The sequence below is a fragment of the Ambystoma mexicanum genome, chromosome 1p (assembly GCF_040938575.1).
Source record: "Ambystoma mexicanum isolate Mex_15411 chromosome 1p, UKY_AmexF1_1, whole genome shotgun sequence".
NCBI lineage: Eukaryota > Metazoa > Chordata > Amphibia > Caudata > Ambystomatidae > Ambystoma > Ambystoma mexicanum.
Window position 1 is genome coordinate 1,444,249,463 of NC_090921.1, and position 21,507 is coordinate 1,444,270,969.

Sequence of the window (21,507 nt, forward strand, 5' to 3'; positions counted from 1 at the left end):
TTCCTCTAATACAATTTCTCTGCTCTGGCAGAGCGCGCTGTCATCTGCGGCACTGTGTGGTGGTGCTGTCCCCCCGATTCGTGGGAGTCTGGAGTTTGGCGCCAGCCTCCAGGGGAAAAAGCTAGCAGGGGGGCACTGCACGCTTATCGCGGGCCTTGGTCTTGATGCCCTGGAGCGTGGGCGATTTTAGAGGGTAAGGTTGATACGACCTCCTGTGTGCCTGTGTTCTCTCAGGCATATCACGGAGAGAGGAGAACGATTAAACGCTGTTGGGACATATTGTTTTTTCCCCGCTGAGCCTCTCCTCATAGTGCAGCAGAAGTTGCTGGTGCTCAGTGCTCAGCCCTTAGAGCTGACGGCTGTGTTTCTGGTCAAGGGACAAGGGTGCACGTGATTATTGTGTTGTTGTTTGGTGGGGCTGGACTCGGTGAGAGTGGCACAGGGCAGAGAATGACCCCTAATGTGGAGTGCTAAAGCTGCATACACTCAAGGTGTCATTCCATCACCGTCCACCAAAATTGGTCTGCTCTGTTAATCCAGTCTAACAGAAAGGCCCTTTAATAGACTGTGTTGCTGGAGTTTTATCAGTCTGACCACAAATTACGCTTGGGGTCAGCCGTGAGACTGCGGGGTTCGCCCCTTGATCACGGCTGCCCTTTTGCTTATAAGACTGCCATAGACTGATACTAGTAGTGCCTTACCGCGACTCTTTGCTTGACATCTGTGGACTTTGCAAGTTTGGACTCCTTTTACCACAAGGCTTTGTGGCAACGTTGTAGGATGCAGGTGCTTAAAAGGAAACCAGAGTGCACACCTGAGCGAGTCCCGCTCTGCCGCTTCGCCGCGGTGCCCGGGGCTCTGCGAGACTCTGCGTGCTGCCTCCATTTATTTCTGTGTTCTGTATTATATTTCTTTCCCTCCCCTCGAGTCCTTAACTGGCACTTATCTTGGCTGCTCACAGCTCGTATTTGAATATATGGCTTTCAAATCAAATGGACCTTACCGTCTGACAACTGCTATGACAGCTAATATACGGCAACGCATATGTCCGAGTCACAGTCTCTGTATGAAGTTAGACCAGAATATGCTGTAGCCATCAAGTTGTGTTCGACTCCCATCCATCGAACTTCTCATACTAAATCTAAAGCAAAAGACAAGAAGAAAATGGTTCTTTTGAACAATGTTGACATTCGCAAATATGGATTTGGCATGGTTGAGAATGTTATGACAACGGACTTGTTTACTACACATGCGCCACCACCAATTCCGAAGAATGCCGCTGTTGCTTTGAACCTTGATGCTCGTACAGGTGATCATCTCCGGCCTGCCTTAGATGATAACACGCAGGCGGAAGGAAATTCTAAAATGGCTAAAATGCCTTCTTCCCTGTCAGATAACATGCTTTTATGAAATGCGTTGTCTGGGACTCCTCGCCCAGTGATTCCTGTTATGACCGAAACCTCTAAAGAGGCTGTAATTGAGTTGGACACTATTAACTCTTGTTTCTCGGCCGGAGCAGACGGCTCTAATTTATCCCAATCACCTGATATATTTCAGCGTTCTAGCTGTAACATATCTACTTTGGATGTGTCATACATTGCCCCGACCCCTCGCAGAGCAAATGATGTTCCAGTGATTCCTGCAAAAACTTTTAACACTCCTAAAACCTCTCACTTGACACTCGAGGTAATGAATATTGCCCTCATGGCCCTTGCTAAATTATTTGAGTCTGTTGATGGCACACTTAAAAGTCTAACAGACAATTTTGATCTACCAAAATCTTACCAAACGAAATTGAACACTGGTGTTGATCGTTTTCGAGATGAGTTTAATGAAAAACTCAATAACGCATTCGATCTACAAAAAGAAATAGCCCAGTCTCTGGCCCAGAACAATTTGCGCATGTGAAAAATACCATGGTATGTGTGGATGCATCCACACAAACATTTAAGGATTGTTGGGTGTCCTGACCCACGTTTGGACTATTATGCTGCAACATTTGGTGCTGTGGGCTTAGGAAATCCGAGATGGCGGAAAAGAACACATTTGCACCAGAATCCAGGAGAACCGTGCAGTTTTGCGCACAACAGAATGGTCCCCTGACCTGCCACCCACCAGTGCAAAGAAAGATGGTTCTGTTCAAAATGCGTTTTTATTAATGTCAAAAATTGCTAAGATCATAGGCCCGAAACCACCAAACAAAAATCCAACTATGGTTGAGTGTTCTACTTTACTCTACTGCAGATCCACATCAATGCCATGTCAAGCAAGGATCATATACTATCAAGTAAAATACTTTCCTTTTGAAATGTATTAATTCAAGACAGCTGTCAAAAATAGGTGCAGTACCGGTATTGGACACTGACCGGCGCTGGCGCTCTATAAATCCTGACAGGAGAGCTGTCTTGCAGAACTGGGCAGTGAACAGAAGGGGGTCTTATGTAATTAAAAATTCAAAAGACTTGCCTTTCCTGAGAACTCTTAACACCCCAGAGACCCACACCAGGAGACAGGATATCACATGGCCCTGTTGATTGAGAGGGAGGGGACTTCCCCGCAGCCTGCTGGACCCAACACAATAGACCCTTTCAATTGAATGGGGCATGCGGATTTTGGGTGTGGACTGTAAACAGAGCTCTGCCTGGAAGGAGAGACATATGATCCCTGACTCCCCCAGTTCCTAGGGGCGGGCCAGACAGGACTGTGGATTCATATTGCAGCAAATATATGTTTAAGTTAAATGCTTCTAAAATCGTGTATTAAGCTCACAGAAATTTACAATTTGGGGATCCTGAAAATGAAAAATGCCCTAACGATTTGAGCCCAAATTCCATTTTGTGCGGTGTTCTGGGACCGAACCCCGTTATTTATTAATATTGCAGACACTGTGTTTAGGATAGAGACATAGGGGGTCATTACAACCCAGGCGCTAATTGCGCCAACTTTACCACCATGGTGTAAACTACGTTTACACCATGGTGGATGGCGGATTTACCGCCCCATTCCAAGGTGAGTGGGGCGGTAAATCCCCATTTCCCATTTTTTCTTCCCCATTCCCATTTTTGCCCCATAGGGCATAATGGGAGTGGGGAAGGCGCTAATTACGCTACCGTAAATTACGGTGGCGTAATTAGCATCATGACAGGTTAGTGCCATGGATTTTAATGGCTGCTAAAAGCAGCCGTTAAAATCAGAATAGGCGTTAAGGGTTAACGACGGCGTTAACCCTTAACGCCTGGGTCGTAATGAGGCCCATAGTAATTTCCAGTAATATGCTCAGGGAAGGGGTGCAGGTCTGTGTACATTTTGAGGAAAAACCAATATGGCAAAAGTCACTAAAAAGCATAAAATGTTGCCATTTGTGAACCCAGGCTCTGAGGGGGATCAGAGTTGGGCGAGAGTGTATCTTAAATTAATCTGTGAAATGTGTATGTAATTTCAACGACGTGTGTATCTGGGAAACCTGTTATGAAAAATTCATTTTCTAAGTAAAAGCAAAGGGGCGTTTCTTCAATAGACTGTAAGACTCTGACTCACTCTGACACACTATCCCTTCTCAAATCAGGTCACAGAGAATCCTTGTCCTATTAAATCATGTGAGGGTTGGGCATGCAGAATGAGCCGACCCACCCACTTTCAAAACACATAAAAAGAGACTGCTTGGACAGGCAAGGGAGTCATTTTCCATTTTCTTGCGGAGCATTTTGCCGGACCACACAACATCTAGAAGGAACATCCAGAACTTAGACTCCAGATAGACTACATAACTTAAAGCAAAGGCCTAACCCACAAGCTGAGAGCTCTTCTCAGCAGGCCTTCAAAATCCAGCCATCCAACCAAACTATTCTACAGCCGGGGGAGCGGTTGGATTATTTGCCAAGAACTGTTGCCAGAACCGGTAGCAGACCCAGAAAGCAGTGCTGTATCCAGAGAGATCAGAACCAGAGAGACCCAGACGGATGTGAAGTGAAGAGCAGAGCTGACCCAGAGAGCTGTGACTTCAGAACCACCTGCCGGAGTCCAGTCCAAACCTGCTGACCAGACCCTGACGGCCTATTTCAAATTTATAGTGTGAGTACTCAGCCAGAACTGTGCAAAACCAATCTCTTAGTTTAAGATAATCTAATTCAAACTATTTTAACCTATTAGAATTGCATCATAAGGAATCATGTGTCCATCCTGTTGATTCAAACCTTCCAAGCGCATCTGTCATTCTGAAACTGTAATTTAATTTCTGAAAATCTACCTCCACTAAATCGTCCGTATCTCTTGAACCATTTGTGCTAGAAGCGCGTTTTCAACCTGATAGCCATCCCTGAATCATTGGTAGGGCTGACCTGAACTGATTTAAAGTATCTCTCACTCACCCTGAACCTCTAGAGAGAATTAAAAGCATGTTCAGCATATTTTTCACTTAATTGCCACCACATTTAAAAGGATCTTGCCTGCTTTAAAATCATACCTGTTTCCTCTAAGCTCGCTGGGGGGAACTGGAAATTTGTATTGCATTTTGTATTCCTGAGAATGGTGGGCTCCCCTTCTATCTCCTTATCTTGCATAGGAGGGGAGGGAATTGTCAAAGAAAAAGTGATCATATTATCTTTTGTTGAAATCATATCAAGTTTATTTCTGTGCTGCATCTTTCCCTCATTGCTTTCCTTGAAACCATAAAAGTATTTTCTGCTACCTTATCCTTCTATACTAACCCCTCATTGATTGTAAAGAAGTGTGCTAGTGTCAGATTATCTATTGTCATTCAACATAATATTCATATGCCTAAATGTGATATCAAATATTAATTTATTATAAAAGTGTGATATATATTGTTTAATTTGTCCAATAAATCTTTTAAATTGCAAAACAAGCCTACTTCTTGGCTCAGTGAGGTCAGGGTGATTCAAAGAGAGGGGCGTTATATAATGGTTTATCATCCAGAGTATAACTTGTCATAAAAATATATAAATAAGGGCTTCCCTTGAGCAATCCCAGACAAGGCACTGACTTAGTGGGAGTGCTTGATTGGAGTCACTTAGCAGGATGTAGATTGCTAAATTGTAGAAATTATTTCAGACTCTCAAATTTGCCAGCAATTACCATCAACTACACATCCACTGAGACCAAAAACACCTATTCTGTTTGTTGCAGGCATCATAGCTGAAAAAATTGTGGAGACGACGTCTAATGCGTCTCCACATAATGTTCATCAATTTAATCACGTAGAAAAAACTTCAAACATTGATCAAGTCTCTAGATCCACGTACTCAGTCTTTAATCTGAGAGCTGCAAATCAAGCGGCGGTGAACACAAAGACTAAGAAGCTTCCCACACTAAAAAAACAAAGAATGTTAAAGCCTCGAAGTTGGCAGTCTCATCGTCAACCAAACAATTCATCAATAATCTAACACATGCTAATAGCAGACCGCTAGCAGCCTCAAGCATCATAACAAAAAAATATATTGCCCTGGCTAATCTGAAAGAGTAAACATCTTGAATCTTGTCACTCCCCGAGAGTAATCATAGATCACCCTCCCTTAGATGAATTGATTAAATTGGCTGAAGGTCACCAACCACTTAAACAAACCAAGTCTAAGAGTATATCTCTGACCGATACGTCAAACCTCCCGTGTATCTCAGCAAATGATAACACCAGACTTTCCAACGACGCTGCGGCGTCAAGGCAAGCGTTAAGACGTGAAATTGACTTATATCTTGAGACCCGAAAATGTGACCCTTTCAGTTTTCCTATCATAACTAATGGTCCGGCCAAATGCGCTATTGCTACTACTCCTGCATTCCTGCCAGTGATGCTCTCAACAGAAAACAAGAATCCTATATCCAAGCGAGTTTCCTTTGTTGAGTTAGAGCATAAGGATGTTCAGGGCCCATCTCAGGATCTCCCCTCTAATGGCAATTTTTCGCAAACGGATCTAGAAGAAATCAAAGATTCCATTGCTCGCCTGTGGATGCTCAATTCAAGGCTAAAATGTGTCTCACCATCAAACAAAAACCCTGCTTAAATTCAAGGCAACTCGCAATTCACAAATACTCGCGCAGCTGTCCCATCTGGACCTCTGCCCTCCAGACAGATCATACCAACCACGAAACAGAATACTCCCAAACTGGAAACTAGACACTCGTTGCTACTTACCTGTCGTCAAGATCTAACGTTTTCTTATATTATGAATCGACAGAGCATCCTGAAACTCTTCTCTGACACATCTATGCTGAGGGAAATTGAGTTTGATGATATAGACCAAATTGAATTTCCAAATATGGATGATCTTAGCACAGTCCTTGTTTGGACCCGGTCGTTGATCATTCGTAACATCATTTGGGCTGCACGGGAGGTTCTGTTTAACTTGGGTTTCATGATCTCACTTAATGCTGAAATAAGATGCCCTTTAAAATCATGCCTTAAGTCTGCCCAAAAATTCCAATCTTATGTACCGAGATACAATGCTGGAGTGAGCTCATCGGGGCAGAAAAAATATAACCACATTACAAGAGTATAACTAATCAGGACAAAGAGCAGGTGTGTTTGTCTGTAATTAGCTGGAACACACAAGGATTTAGTCACCTCATTAACAACCCTGAGAGTTTCTTGTGTTATTATGATCTAATACTGCAGCAGGAAACATGGCTTTCTATTCCCCCAACCTGTAATAACTATGACATACAATTAGAACCGGCCATACGAGCCATCAGAGAAAGGCCCATGTCAGGTCTACTAACTGCTACTAACACACTAGCTAATATACAATTATTTCCACTGCCTGCTCCTAATTCCTTTATTCAATGCTCTTATATTGTCATAAGCTCTTTCAAAATTGCATGTTTCAATTTATATTGGAATCCTCTGGGTATTTCATCTGCATTGTTCCTCAAAAATGTAACAACTGCTTTGGAGAATGCTATGTTGGTACATGTTATTGCACGTATTATTGTTAACAGAGATTTGAATTTACATCTCCTGAATGGGGACGTATCCAAAAAACAAGAACGGGCAGAACTGTGGAATAAATTTGTCATGGAACCTGGTTATGCTAAATGGTATGAGTGTGGCTGACTCCCCTCCCCTTGCGACTTGGTTTAGACAAAAACAGTCTGCAACCATTGATTACATTTTTGTCTCACAAAGTCTTTTTGAACACACTACCGACTTTGCTGTCAAAACATCTGAACATAGTGATCATCACCCATTGACTTTTAAGCTCATGTTGTCTCTTGCGCCGGCTATTAAGAGACAATTATTTATAGGTACGGTCGAAATGAATAACTCCTTAAATCGGCTGAAATGGTACAATCAAGAATTAGTGTGTTATCGTGACCATTTAAAATTTGTGAGGAAGTAGGTTGTGAATCTGCTAATGTAAATAGTGTGCCTCCCTTTGACTTAATGCAATTATATGCCACCGAGCAGAAAGATAAACTGAATATAACTCTACTATCTGACCATGCAGTTCGCTCTAGGAAAGCACTCCTCAGAAAACAGAAAAGACAAGTGCAAAGTTTATTACCAGCACCAAAAGCTGCTGCTCTGAGAGCCATCAAAACTGCCTACAGAAATTGGTTGCAGGAATACAATCTCACAAAATATCAAAAAGATGGGGAATCCATGCTCAATCATATCCAAGGTAAAAATATGGCTGAAATCTGGCAACTCCTTAATTCAGTCACTAAGGCGCCACAACTTACCTCCCAAATAAATGGTGTATCGGAAAATGACTGGGCACTCCATTTCTTGTCCCTTTATGCTGTTCCAACCGCGACTGGGACCCTGGACTTGCTTTCTATTTCCTTCGATCTCAAATTTGATGAATTCGATATTCGCTACCTCATCAACAAAGCTAGCATGTCCCGAACTCGAGGGCCGATGGACTTTCAAATGCTGTACTAAAAAAGAATGGTGATCTTTGGGCCTCCATTTTACACACATTATTTCGGCTAATTATCCGTCATCAAGAGCTTCCGAAATCATGGACTCATTCAATCATTGTCCCAGTCCATAAAAAAGGAAATAGGCAACACTCAATGAGCTATCGTCCCATTGCCCTTTTGGATGTTCCCGGAAAAATGTTTTGCAGACTAGTCCTGACCATTATGTCTCAGCAAATAATCTCACAGTGAATCAAAATAAAACACAAATCATCATTCTTGGAAAACCTAAATTGTCCCTACAAACCAAGTTTCAATAGTCAATATGTAGTCACAAGCTACAAGTGGTCTCGGAATACAAATATCTGGGGATGAACTTTAACAACTTTGTTTCTGAAAAATCACTTGAACTAACAACCCGAACTAAACTAACAAGGTTGATTTCTCAAGCAAAAACTGTTTACGCCAAATTTGGCAAATTCACTTGCACGCCAATCATGCCTTTCTACCAGCAAAAAGTATTACAAGTTATTACATATGGGATGGAATCTGTGTTACCTAGGACACCCAAATTCTGGAACCAGCTAGAAGCTAAATTTTGGAAAAGAGTACTAAATTTACCAAAAAGCACTCCTGATATGCTTCTAAGATATGAACTTGGTCTTTTATCGATACAGGCACAAGTCACTTGGAAAATGTGCACATTATTTAGAAAATGCATCATGGGTGTATCAAATCGAGATAGTCTAGCTATTCTAGCTGATTACTTGTTGACCTCGTCTCATTCATTTCCCTCAAAATGGAGAATACATGCTTTGAATGCTCTTGCAGACGCAGATATCTCGATTGACCTCCTTGTCACAAATCCAAACCGAGACAAGGCCAAACTTTATCAAGCTGACTGGTCTTTGACTCAAGAAAAATGCCTCAAAACTAAAGACTTCAATAGGAGTCTTTTTGGTCACAAACAACTACGCACAATGGTTGACTATCTTGTTAGATGCCCATCATCAAATTTAAGACTGAACATTTTAAGGTTACGACTCAACTTATGGCCGGTCAACGAAATTCTGGTAAGACGAGGCCTTGTCAAAAAATAACTACGCTATTGTCGCTTTTGCAAGGATACATCTCTCACAGAAACCTTGTGTCACATCATAATGAAATGAAAAGCCTTCACATCACATTGAGCTAAATCTGATAAATGCTTGAGTCAAAAGTATTCTGTTCGTTCTAACGATGAAATATGGGCTGAAATCTTTGGGTCTGTAAAAATTTCTGTCAGAATTGCAACGATTCACATTCTTGATGCTGCCTTTCCCTTTGAGAGAAAACCCTTTGCCCTTGCAAAATGGAAACAATCTAGCTAACTTCATAGCATATATAACCTTGCTTAAAAAAATGTAGTTTTTATTTTTTGCTAAATTGTCCTCGTTGTCTCCTTCCTCTTTATGAAATGTTTGCAAAATCAGCATGATGAAATTATTTTTATACTGTTAATGTTTACTGACATTTTATATATATTGTGAATATAATTGTATGATGAAATGAATTGTATAGTATTACTAAATGACTTGTTTTACATATTTGTAAAGTTGAATTTTCAACTAAACCAAATAAAAAAAATGTAGAGGAACTCACACTTTTGAGGCAAACAAAGGGCTTGACTCTTCCTTTGTCCTTGGGAGCATTTCTGCCAGGCAGTCTGAGGCAGCCTGTAATTATCACACTTGTCAGGTCCATAAGAACTTGGTTTCTGCCCTGGTTGAGTCAGTTTACGGGGAGGTGCGACATTGGCCTTTAAACCAAACTGGTCTGACAGGAATGCCTGAGCCTCAGCCCGGCTGTTGAAATTATTTTTGGGGGAAAAAACACAGAGCACAATATACATATGTCTTTGCAGCCTCTCTCCACAAATGTAAAATTGTGTTTCTGTGTGAGCTACAGTATTATTTCCCATTTAGTTTTCAAAGTGTAATTTCACTGCTTTGCAAAAGAAGGTTTACACAGGTTAATTTGTATTTTCTCATGTTCATTTCACAAAATGTGGTTTCTTGGTGTTAATTGTCTGAAAGACTTTTAAAGATCAGGTCAGTTTCTGGACACAGAGAGATGCTGAAAATAGTTTCTTTGTAACTGACACAAGGCAAGGGAGAGCATCTTTTCTTTGAAATACTTTGCGTCTGTTAGTTTATTTCCAAAAGTAAAGTCCAGCCGTGTTTCAGTAGAAATACAAATGCTTTGCCTTTTAAGTGATTTCCCAGTACATCAGCTGCTCTGGGAAACTTTTTGCCTCACTTCTTGTTACTCAGCAGAAATAAAACATGCCAGTAGGGGTTTCCATGAAGGGCACAACTTTGTGAAAAATGAAATCCAGAGTAAATTGCAAAACCATCTTGAGTGTCATGCGTGCAGCTTTAGTATTCAGCATGACAGACCCGAAAAAGGTGATGCCATTCTGAGCATAGGTCATTTCTTGCTGGATTTAGATGAAAGAAGCACATGCAGCCATTCTTTGCAGTGGCAGTGTTTAAAGCTTGCCACTCCTGTGCCTGGGAAAGAAAGCACAGCCGCTTTTGGGTGAAAATGTGGAAATGTGGTTTTTGTTGTAGGGGCAGTTCTGTTGGGGCTGGCAGAAGTACCTCACTTATCCACCCCCTGCTCTGCTGCGACTTCTTTTTGAGGGAGAATAGGGCAGAGTGGGTTTCATCTGGGGGAGCTCTTCTTCAGCAGGAAGCGGCACACCATGATCTTCCTTCTGTCTTTCGTTGGAGGATGTGGAGCGGCATCCCCTTTTCTGCCTTCCCTTTCCAGGTTCCTGGGAGGTCCTTGCTGGTCTAGGAGGTAATGAAGTTAATAATCTCATAGGAGATAGATAAAAACAGGTTTTAGAATCTTTCACTGACATTCTTCCCGGAGGAATTACAACAGCACAACAATGCATACAGTTACAACTTTCAGTGGTAATTGAACAATATCATCAAACAAATTACTTAAGAAGGCAGAGACATGATTGGACTTTTACACCATGGTTTTGTTATACATTTTTGCAAGAACAATAAGAAAAATACTCCCTGCTAGATAGATATACCTGTCGGCCTACATATTCCCACCTGCTTTTTCTTTTTCTTTCTTCTCAGTCTCCAAATGTCTCCTCTGTTTGATTTTCCTTTGGCTCATAAATCAGCTGTAAAGTGTGTCTGGGATGACAAGTTTTTTAACTGATTGTTGTGGACCCATTTCTCTTCTGACAGCTCTCCTTTGGGGATGTGGATTCTGTAGGCGACAGGTGAAATTTTGTCTACCGAGCCAGGAGGGGAGGTTGGTTGTTTTTAAGTCATAGTGAGTTTTCATCCCCTCCGGCGAATTTCTCTAGAATCTGCTGAGCATACGCAAAACCATGCTAAAAGTGTTTTCTTAGATTCTCAACATATTCAAGTGTTTATCAGGGTCTGTTCTTGTGTTCTATAGAGCAGATGCTAAGGTAGCACCATTTTTTGTCCAGTCATTAGCTAAAATTGAGACATTTTGGTCGCAGAAGATGGTGTACATCTGATGGCCATCAGGACAAGCATAATCGGATGTCCCAACTAGGCCCAGAATCTGCCACAAACATTTTGAAAATGTTCACAATGGTTTTATTGTACCTCTGAACTCCCCCAGTAGAGGATGCACAGTATGCAATATTAAGTTTCCTTTTTACCCCAAGTATCTCCCACATCTTTGTCATCACTTTGCTGGTGAAGTGACTTCCTAGGTCTGACTCAATCCTTTGGGGAAGGCCAAAATGCAAGAAGATGTGGTTGATCATCAGGGCAGCTGCTGTTTTTGCCCTGCAATTTGGGGCCAGGAGATATTCCACCCATTTGGTAAATAAGCATGTTACGGTTTACATGAAATCTACTTGTAAATCTGACCAAGGCAGTGTCACCCCCCTCTTCTGGAGGGCAGCTCAGTGTGTGATTGAACTTGGTTGAAATTGTGCACACACAAGACACCCCCTCAAACAGGGCCGTCACGAGGGGGGGCAGGAGGGGCAAACTGCTGCGGGCCTCGCGCTTGCAGGGGGCCTCATGGCCCCCTCTCCTACATAGAAGGCAGCACAGTCCACCCGTGTCCATTATTCACATGCAGGACTGTGCTGTCTCCTATCTGCCCCTGGATTTATTTTGCTGTTTGTTGCGAAGCCGTTTGGCTCCGCAACAAACAGCAAAATAATGGGAGACAGCAGGGCTCAGAAGTGAGCTCTGCTGTCTCCCGTTAATCAGCTGACAACGTGGACATGCTGCCTAACAGGAGAGGACTCCTCCTATCAGTCAAGTATGTTCACGTTGCTCATTGTGAACACGCTGACTGATAGGAGAGGAGTTCTCTCCTGTCAGGAAGCATGTCTACGTGTCAGAGTGAGTGCCATCTGGTCCCCCGTGGCTGCCCGGGGGCTTTTCAAGTGTGCATGGAGGTAAGGTAAGTGTTTTTTATTTTAATTTAAATGTGTATATATGTGTATTTAAATTAAATGAGTCTGTATATGTGCATGAATGTGTGCGTGTATTTTGGTGTTCATGTTGGTGTCAATGCTGTGTTTGGTTTTATGTATGTGTGCATGCAAGGAGTTGTGTGACTGGTGAATGAATGCATGGGTGAAAGTGCTATATGTGAGTGTGTGCCCCAGCCCCCACCCCTAAATTTAGCAGACCTGCGGACCACTTAAATTAGGGGTGGGGTCATGGCATCAGAGGTGCACCTAGGCAAAATTTTCATGGGGCGACGGAGTGGGACTAACACTTCAAATGTTGGGAGGGACGCTAACTTCAGAGTCAGTGGGGGAGGGGCAAACTTACTTGTGTGGGCCCATCTAATATCTTTCCACATTCGAATGAGACTATTCTGATGAAGCTTTAAGGTTACAAGCAGCTAAATCTCGGCCTCATTTCTGAAACGTTACACTTAGTGACTGCTGTGAGAATGAGATGTGTCATGTTACCACTTCCCTTCCAATCACTCCCCTGGCATGCAAGTGCTAACACCACATCACAATTTCAATTACCTAAAAGTGTATGTTTATGAATGCAGGTGCTAACAGTGAAATGTTTTATGTTAGTAATTTCAGGGCCTTTTAACAGCGAAGCCCAGGCCCCGTTTCATGTCTTGTTCCATCTGGCCACAGCTCTGTTGGTCAGCCTGGCAGGGGCTGGAGGACAGTTTTGAAAGCGGATAGTGAGTGGGGCCAATGTGGGGCCAATAAACTCATTGCGTTGTCGGTCTCCCCACTGAGAGATGGTGTCTGGGTCTTTCTGCTTTTGCAGTTGAAATGGGCCACCAAGCAGCTGCCCTCATGTCCGCAGTCTTATGACACAGACACCTACTGATAATCTGCAGCTTTTAACCACCTCACTGTATTATTTTTACTTAATTATTGACTTAGCACTCCACAGGTGCCTTGGCCTATTTTTCCAATCAGTAAGGCCTGGGGTGCCCCACAAACATCGCAAAGAAATGGGCCCCCACCAGCCCTGACACATCTTCAACCAGCCCTGCTCCCACTTCCCTCCCACCTCCCTGAGCCCAGCTAGGAAGTTGAAGAGCAATTTCACCTTCCCTTTGGCCACTAGTCGTACCTTTCACCCCAATTCAGAGGCTCTTTACTTTCATAATGCTATGCTTATCTCTAGAGAGGTGGGCCATCTAAAAGCTGAGACCAGAAGTTAAGACTTTGGCTTTATCAAAGTTAGTCTGTTGATATTGCATGGATAGGCATTTTTACTCTGCATGTTTCATGCTGCTGCCACTCCATAATGAGAGCTTCAGGCTGCCGACACTTTGAGAGAGGCCTTCTGCCTCAAAGTGGGAGTGCTTCAGCCCTCCCTAGCCAGGGGCTGGCTCCGCCCAAGTAGCCAGGTAGAGTCAACACAATCCAACATTTCGGGAGAGGGCAAGATCCGCACAGTGGTGTTGCGCCCTACGTGTCTTTCACTGAAGTCCTGTTAAAAACAAACATTGGCAAAGCCAACAGTTTTGGCTTGTGCATAGGTAGTAGGCATTTGCCAGGCACTGCTATTAGATGCTCAGGTATTCAAACCAGTTTGCACCTGCTAGCATCAATGACCAGTTAATACCAATACAGCAGTGCATTTACCATGCCTACATGAAAGCCCAAACTGTTAGGATTGCCAATGCTTGTTTTGCTTTACCCATGTAGCACAGGATTGTGCATCAAGGTAAAAACTAACATACTACTTGGCTAAATTGGTCCAGATTGAATTTAGGCCAATCGAGCCAGTAATAACACGTATGGTGCACAGTCAGCCTGCACATACTTTCTGTGGCATGGCATGTTTACTAGCTGGGACGGTGTACATGCTAATAATGGCATATGTTGGTGCAGCCTGCATGGACCACATGGGAACAACCAGCATGAATATATCTTTATACTAGCATTTTATGTGTGCAACGGTGGCATGAAATGTATTGGAAAATGTTCCTGTGCATGGTTGGTGACTTGCAACTATTGTGTATCCATGTGCTTCCATACAAAACAAATTGCAAACGTATGGATTTCTACACAATTTTACAGAAAAAGTGCTGTAAAATGCATAAGTGTAACCCTATGTTTCAAACATTTTCTTGGAAGTGAGAAACCCCCTCAAATAACCCTTGTTTGGTTTGGGCACCCTCACTGTGCTTTGCCCATCCTGCATAGATGGCAAAAACATTTAAGCCTCTTCAGTTCAGAAATTCACCAGCCTCCACTGTACATCATCCGTCTGTCACTGCGTATGATGTGTGTTTTAATGCGCACACAGGGGCAGGGTGCTCCTTAATGCTGGCGTAAGGCACCACATGCCGTCATGCCATCCTGTATATGTTTATGCCTATGATACAAAGGTTAGTCTGGCATAAAACCTTTCTTCAGTAGAGAAATGTAACTTTGCTGTAATTGATTTTCAGTTGTAGTAATAAACCATATTTGGGTTCCTCCACACATACTCAAGGGGAGATTTCTCAAGTCCCCTGTTTGCGAAGGTGCTGCCACAGGCCCAGTGCTTAACATCAAAAGGGGGTCTCACCAAATGTTTTGCCCCAGCCTCACCACATTTTGTGAATGCCCTGCCTTCGAATATTGGTCGAGGTCCTGCCCCATGTGTGGCCAGTATTCAACCTTCCGCAAGATTTCTAAAGTAGTGTGAAACCCCGATGACTGACTATAGCCGCATCATGGGTGTGACTTAGCATCAGGCTTCGGAATGAGGTAGGTACCACCCACTGGTCACATCCAGAGATGGATCTCCATACCAACAAATGGTCTTGGATTCGGCAAATTTTGTGACACTTCATCAACACCCTGAGGTCCTCCTTCCCAATGTAATCAGTTTCCATCAGAAGAAAGTTCATAGGGTTCTTAAGGTGTTGGTAAAATTTCCCAATAATCGGATACCCTTTTTGTGCAGTGATTAAATCAGCATCTGGGGTCTCCTTACTCCACTGGGCAGTTGAGAGTTCATTGCGAGTATTTGTCTGGTACCTGGTGACAGCAGTGACCTGGATTTCCCCCAACAGGGACCCGATCTCAAAGAGATCCCCCTGGATGGCCCTGGTTTTGGCAAACTGATCAGCCAGGTCATTTCCAGTTTTGTCTGGTAGCTCTATTCTGGAATGACTCTTAATCTTTTTCCAATAGATGGTCATCCCATTAAAGGTGACCAGATCATCAACATTTTGTATGAGCTTTCCATGTTTAAGTGCTTTGTTATTTGCACACAGCATGCCTCTGGTTCTCCAATTGATCAGGTGCTCCACAAACCCGTTTCGGACATTAAATCAGTGATTATAACCAGTTTGTGGAGTCAGTGTTGCACGGCAGTGGGGATGGCCTGGTGGACTGCCATCAACTCTGCCATCTGACTTCTACAGGGACCGATTTTGTACCCAGCAGAGGGTTCCGGGGTATCATTCACCCAGGCATTCCGAACGCCAGCCACCAGTTCCTTTTCCCCCGTTGTTGTCAACATGGTAGGAGCACCCGTCCACATAAACAGTGGGCATCCCCTCGCACTTTACTTCTTCATAGACTTTTTTGCAGGGAATTCAGGTACGCCTCCATTTTGGCTTGGGCTTTGATACTTTCGTCCTTGGGACAGTTTTCTCTGGCATAATCATGTAAGTCAGCCAGACCTTGCGCGAGGGGACTCTTTTTGTTTCGGCCATATCTGACCTCCACAGGAAAGTCTTGCTTGGGCAGAATCCAGGAGGTAATTCTGGAATTACTTACATTTCCTGCCCTGATCTGTCACTTTGGAGGTATTGCAAAGATGGTGCCGAGTCTCTACTATGATGTGCTCCCCCTGGATGAATGGATGGTAATTTTTCAATACCCACCCTGTTGCCAGGAGTGCCTTCTCACAATCCTTGAATTTTTCCTCCACAGAAGATTTGCTTTCATAGGAGATGACTTTATTGACCTTGTCATGCTTTTGGTATAATACTGCTGTCAAGCATGTATTCGAGAACCCCGTTTCCAAGAAGATTGCCTTGCTTTTGACAGGGTAAGCTAGACAAGGATCTTGTGAGAGGCTTCTTCTGAGTTGTTCCACTGCCTCGGCTTGTTCTGGACCCCACTCCCACTTGACCCCCCCCTTCAACAGATGGACCAGGGGTCTTGTGACCTCTGCGTAATCCTAAATGAACTTCCTACGGCTCCTTAGTTCATGCAAAGTTGTGGGGTCTGTCGGTTTTAGTAGTGCTTCCACTTTCTTCGCCTGGAGACATGGTTATTTCATGTCCAAAGAAGTTGACATGGGTCCAACACCACTGTGCCTTCTGGAAGGACAGTTTTGCTCTGGCAACCCTCAACTGGGTCAGAACATAGCAGATTTCTGCTATGTGGCCCTCCACAGTTGAGCCTTTAATCAGGTATCATCTACATAGGCCAGGTTACCCTTTTCACCCAAGTCTGGCATGGCCTTGTGTAGAAAGACATTGAATTAATTGCCAGATTTTATGTATCCGAAGGGAGTCCGAGTCCATGTGTACTGCTGCCCCCCCCGAAGGTAGAGGCCAACTTGTACTGGTCCTCCCTACTAACGGGCACTGTCCAGTGTCAGATCAATGTCGGTGTACACCTTTGACCGCTGGATCTGGGCCAGCCGATGGTCAATCTAGGATAGAGGCCATCGGGACATGTGGACCCGTTTGCTCAGCTCCCTAAGGTCTGCACAATGTCTCCATTGGCCATTTGCTTTTAAAATCCCCAGCATCGGATTATTACAGGTACTATGGACTAGACAAATAATCCCACAGGACTCTAGGTTTTTGATAATTTATGTCAGGGACTCCATAGATGCGAGAGGCTAGCAATATTGCTTCATGAATACATGAGTCATCCCCGGGTCGTGGGAATTGAGGTAGTATGTATCTCGGTGCGACCACAGTCATACGAGTCCACAGAACAGATATCTTGAAAATCTAAAACCACCTATTTCAGCTTTTGCTTTTGTTCCTCAGTCTCACAGGCATCAGCAAGGTTGACCCATTCTTCAACCATCTGTCTGAAGCCTGGAAAGACTTCAGGTTTCATGATCTCAGCAGTCTCCTCCAGCTGTGTGGAGAGGTCTCTGGTTAGGGTGTTGACCACGGACAGAGTGTTTCAGGTAGGAGAGGCAGTCATTGTGGACCTGTAATATCATCTCATCCTTCCTGATGTCACAGGTCACCTCTCTTCCCCCAAGGGCAGGAAGAGTACACCTGGAAATTCCCTCCTTGCCAGGTGAAGATCCTTTCTGGCCGTATGGCATTGTTACAGTCATAGCAGTCATTTGAAATTGGTCCTATAAATTAATTTCCTAAATCCATGGAAATATGCTGGTCATCAACTGCCATTCCAAAAATGGTGCCTTCGCCCAGAGTGATACTCCTAGGGTCGCTGTTATGCACCACTATTGGAATGGTGTTGTGTTCTCCATTAACTAATGGTGTTGGGTTTAACCCCAACCCCTGCTGTTAAAGATGGGCATTGAGGTGTACATATGCATCAGGTTTTTTAACTTTCTTTCCTCTTTTCATTTTTAAGTCCAGTCGGAATTGTCAGATCCGTCCTGGGATGGTGACCTCCTCTCCAATTTGAACTTCAACCACATATGGCAGCAATTGAGCTGACTGAAATGCCTTTTCGGAATCATCAAAGCCCATAGGGTTGCCCCCCAATCGGTACCACTCCTTGTAATTTATAAGGTCCAAATTAATTGCAAACCGATTGAGAATGTCACTGCCTAAATAGATGCAGCAGGGACTTCTTGCGCGACCCAACAATTATGGTCTATGCTTTTATCACCTATGGAAATTTTGAGCATACACCTGCAAGGTAGGAGAGTTTTGGAATTGGGAGTTTCCAGGCCCATTTCCCACTTATCAATCAATTTAAATGTGGGAATGGTTGGATCTTTTGGGAGTCTCCCGAACAACACTTCGCTGATTAAACTTTTTTCCATTATTCAGGCACACTCTGGCTAGAACAGGCTCACTCCCCTCATTTAACTGAATATGTGGGAACACCTGTTCTCTTATTTTCTGAATCTCAGCCAAACCTTGAGCTGGTTTTTCATCACTTCTGACTACAGGATTTGGATTTTCAGATTGGGGATCGGTATAAAATTTCAATGTATTTCCTTCCAGTGTGGAATACCACTTGAAACTGGAAGGAAGTTTGATTTTCAGGAATGGAGAGGAGTTCCAATCACCAGTTTGTTGTTCTACAGCAATTACTATAACATCAGGTATTTGATTGGTTTGGAAATGAAACTCAATTTGGACAGATTTTTGTACAACCATGTGCCATTTAAACTGACATAGTTGATGCTTTGTTTTAATTGTATTGGCAGGTTAGCCTGCGTCCAGAGTACCTTGTTCACACAGTCTATTAGGGGAGACAACCTGTGAAGGATGTAATTCCCTAATAGATAGGGGGTTCCCTCTGGAGTCATGACTATGACCGGGTGCTTCAACTTATGTCACCCAAATTTTATTTCCAGATCCGCCGTCCCCTCGAAGGGAATTTCATTCCCGCCGAAGTTCTGGAGTTGTCCAGGAAGAGGGGTGAGTGGGGTCTGGTGTCTCTCCCCCCTTCCTGATTTTAACTGCTCAAAGGCCCTTTTGGAGAGAAGAGTGGCTTGGGATCCAGTGTCCACCAGGGCTAAAAATGCACATTGCCCTTCTACCCGGACGGAGGCATAGAACCTACCTTCTTTCTCCTCCAATGTGCAAATGTAATTGGCATTTTGGGCAAGCTGGGTGGTTAATTTCTTTATTTTTGACTCTGACACAGTGGGGTTTTGGACAGTTTTCTGTGTCGGAGTCTGGGAATCTCAAAACAAAATTTTACATTCTGATATTTGTGGAGTTTCAGGCTCCCCTTTCTCTCTTGATTCTGTGCTGTCCCCCCCTTCTTGGGGACAGCCAACAGAATTCATTTGGGGAATTTGAGAATCCCCTTTTTCCTCTGGATCTGTGCTGCCCTCCCTCCCCCTTCTTGGAGACAGTCACTAGAACCAGTTTATTGGGAGGATCCCTCTATGATCATTACGTTGTCTGGATAACACATCTCGGGTTCAGGGATGGGTGATTCTGAATCAGTCCCCACATCTACCCAGTCTGAGTTCTTGTCTCTTGGGACCCATTTTTTTTGGGACGGATTCCCCCGTTCCTGAAGTAGAAGACTTTCTTCTCAGAATCCTCCAAGGATTCTTCCCCTTCAAACTGGAGGATACTGACTTCCACCACAAAATGGGCCTTTTTGGTTTCTTTGTTGCTCCTACCCACCCTCTGTTCCCTGGGTTGCAGATTTTCAGGAGCAAGAGAGTTTAGTTCCGGCTCGTGGGTGTCTAGGGTCTTTTCACGGGTGAAGGAAGCTTCCTCTAGGGCTTTGCACCCCCCTTCCTCCTGTGCCCCCTCCTCTGGAAACAGTGGGATGTCGGGGTTCTCTCACCATCTCTGCCCATCATTGTTCCGGGGTGCCAGACCCTTGCTTTGAGGGGTTCTGAGCCGTCATGTTCATCTGAGGGTTCTGCTGAGCGCTCAACATGTGACTCAGATCCTGAGTGAGATTCTGGACCTGGCGCTCCAGTTGGGACACCCGCACCGGCTTGTACATGGGTCTTGGATAAAATCTAGGTTTCTTTCGGGTAAGTTATCTATCCCTTTTCCCTGAGTACACTGGGTACTGGGGATTCCCTTGGTAACCCTCCACCCTTGGCCTCCCCTCTCCCGGATTGGATAGTCTGGACTCTTGAAAGCAGGGAGAGAAAGGAGGGTTGTCCTGCATGTTGGGGTTTGGAAGGTACCGGGGGAAGAAACTTAACACAGGATTTGGGGGATTACTGCCCTCCTGAGGGAAGTTAGAAGGGAAGTTTCCTGAAGCAGTACTCACCTGATTGGATCCCCCCCCTTGGGCCAGAGGAGTCCACACATACCCCAATATAGGTCTATTGCCCTTATATATCGAGAGCTGATGTAATTAGCAGAGTTAGAGGTCACATTTGAGGGGTACCCTACTTGACTACCACCTGCTGCTGATTGATCAGAAGGTCTTCTTTACCTCTGATTTGGCTGATTTTAGGAAAGTGTATTTTTAGGCACCCCCCATCTCTAGTCCCAGATACTCCCAGACAGAATATTTGGTATTTTTGTGATATAAGGTCATGAAATTTCTAATAGCTTTAATCTGTTTAATGGGGTCTTTCGCCAGAGCTCTCTTTCATTTATTAGCCACTTCACCTGAGTCCATTCACCCTAAGAATCAGAGCTGCTTCAATTTGAGGTCCCCTCATTATCCTCTAGGTGTTGCCTCATTCTTTGAACTTGGGAGTCTCTCTCAGAATGATGGAGCCTCATTTCTTCTCCCCTTTTGTACTTTGGGCTCTCTGGGTCACTCCCCTTGGACTCCCTCTTTCGGACAGGAGAGTAGTCTTCTGAGTCCTCCCTGCTTTCAGAGTTGGTGGAGAACCCCCCCCCACCCAACTACCTTGATTGGTCCCTTTGTAGATGCTACTTCTGCAGGTCTAACTCCCTGATTTTCTGATCATAGGAGCTTTTCGGGTCACAAACCTAAGCAATGACATTTTTTAACCTGAACAGGGACGCCCGTCTCTGATGGGCGCTGTCCTGTCAGCTCAATTATTCTTGGCCTATTGAAGTCTAGTCGGCTCATGGTTTCTGGCTCATGTGAACCTGTCGACATGAAGTGAGCAGTGTCTTGGGTATACAAGGGAGTACATGGGTTTAAGGCCCTTGGTACAGAGGGCATCATACTGTGATCAGTGGTGGCCCTGTCCCTCTCTACTTGTTCGGGGTTCCTCAAGTTTTGATTCAGCCTAGCAGACTCTTTTTCTAACAACTCAAGTTTCTCCCTCACAGCCGCTATTTCCTGACAGTAGGGTAAGCCTGAACCTTTTGCTCTGCTATCAGGGCTTGACTTACCTCTATTACCTTCTCTTGAGCTGCCACCCGTCTCTGGGGAACTTGTTCTCATCAAAAAGGACCTCATTGTCTTTTTGTGCTGCCGGTATTGCCTGGGAACGCTGAGACCATTTTTATTGCTGGAGATAAATCTCCTCATTTTGCACATTTTTAGCTTGGGTGTTC